This window comes from Amphiura filiformis, chromosome 2, assembly GCF_039555335.1.
Source record: "Amphiura filiformis chromosome 2, Afil_fr2py, whole genome shotgun sequence".
In the NCBI taxonomy this organism is placed as follows: domain Eukaryota; kingdom Metazoa; phylum Echinodermata; class Ophiuroidea; order Amphilepidida; family Amphiuridae; genus Amphiura; species Amphiura filiformis.
Genome location: NC_092629.1, coordinates 34,500,537 through 34,502,700, shown reverse-complemented (window position 1 = coordinate 34,502,700; position 2,164 = coordinate 34,500,537).

Genomic DNA, 2,164 nt, shown 5'->3' with positions numbered 1-2,164 from the left:
AGCAAAGATATCGTAAAATTTGAATTTCGTTCTGGTGCACCAGAACGAAATTACAAGGTATTGTCTATGGAGCAGTGTAATACACATAATCATACATAACTCGCAAACGCAATATCGGAATCAACTGAAATTTTGGGAATATGCTTTTTCGTGGATATCTACTGAAAATGTCATAAAAGAGGATGCTAGGATCACGAAATACTCCTTTAAGCAGAACTTATGTGTTAAAATACCAGTAAGTTCTGCTCAATGTTTGGGGTTCCTGATCCCTTATGAATACTTAAGTATTTATGTACGTTCCCTATGTATATAGAAATTTGTAATGACGAAAGACTTCCGGTGTTCATATTGCCATCGATGTAGATATATTTTGTAGACCTCAAATAAAAGGACAATTATATGAAATATAATAGAGAGATTGCGATTTCCAAACGTAGAATCGAACGTACGTGGAATCTATACAAAATTCCGTCACATGAGTGATTTTCAATAGATTCCATTAGTTCGATACATATGTTTGGAAATCGCAATCTCTCTAGACCTATTATAATTATGACATGTACGTCAATTACCATCAAACATTCTGTATGTTATTTTACGAAACGTTCAAATAATCATGCTAACAAAACAAGACAATCTCACAGGATTTAATAAATATAGCATTGTATAGTATTAACATAGATGAACTCCTGGATGGAGCAGCTTTAATTAGCATGAGGCTACATTGATATGTAAATAGCGTATTGTTATTTAAATTTGCGCCCAGACGTATTGATGGCGACAGTCATGTTATCCAGACGGAGAATGGCTGCATATGCCGGGCATGTCAATATGCTGAGTGAAGGCTGGTAATCACCTTTCTGTATAGGTAATAAGCTACTTATATTTCGTGTACCAGTTGATTATAACAAAAAATTAGTATCATATTAAATATATTAAATGTATAAACTTTGAAATGTACATGAATTTGAAGAGCAGAGCTTCGAAATCTAGCTAAGTCAGGTGATGTGAAATTCTGCTGCGTAACCCCCTCTGCGTGGTAGAATTATATTCATAAAACATTGAATTTAACAGATATCATGGGCAGCCAACCACGATTTATCAGCATTTAAAATATATGTTAATTAACAAAGATAAATAATAAAGAGTACAAATGGCAATTAACTAGTAAACAAGCCTGAAATCTTAAAATGTTGCCACGTGATTTCCCGAACACATGATATGTCATATGTGACCACTATTCAGATTTACCGTAAATATTTGGAGTGTGCACGGCTTGCACATACACTGTGCATTTCTTTACCTCCGCACAGTGTCGACGTCCTATACGATAAATATAAATTTAATACTCTGTTGGTGAGCGACGGGCGAGTGGTATTTCACCGAACGCAAGAAAAGGAGTTCTATCTGATTGGCTAGCAATCGATCGCTTAGGTCGCTCAGTAGTCAACTACAAACACAAAATGGAGCAATGTATTCAATTCGATTGAAATCGATTATTCTATTATTGACGTAGATAAAGAGAGTGATAGTGTGTCAATAATGTACATTGTATTGCACGTGGTTTTACATGCATTCCTTTATATAATTATTTTCTCAAAGAGTTGAATATTATCACAATTTTTACAGCGGATTTCAAATGTTTTACATCAAAATTGCAGTTAAACATATCCACAGAAAAATACCGGTCCTCACTAATTAGTTAATTTAATTTCCAGTTAGTACATTTAAACGAAACCTGTGATTTACCTGACAACAAATAAAATTTTCTTGCAATAGAAATATCATATGGGATACTGATATGGTAGGCCGCAACAGCCACAACGTGGAGCTGCTACGCGTAGCTGACTTTTTGCTCCGTGGAACCAAATTGACCAATCATGTTAGAGTTTTTCATTACTCGGAGGTAAAACTGACCAATCAAGTACGACTTACTCATTACGTGAAGCGAATTTATTCATTAAGAATTTGCCAGACGAGCTTCACGTAGTTGCAAGATATCCTCGGTCACGAAAGTTATGATTCAAAAAGTAGTTTATGAAAAGTACGAACCGACTTATTATTAAGATGGACATGCACTCATAAGAAACTCATACAGTATTGTACATAACTATATAGCTAGGCAGAGTGGTGGTAAACCATGCACACAATTCTGCGATCTGCA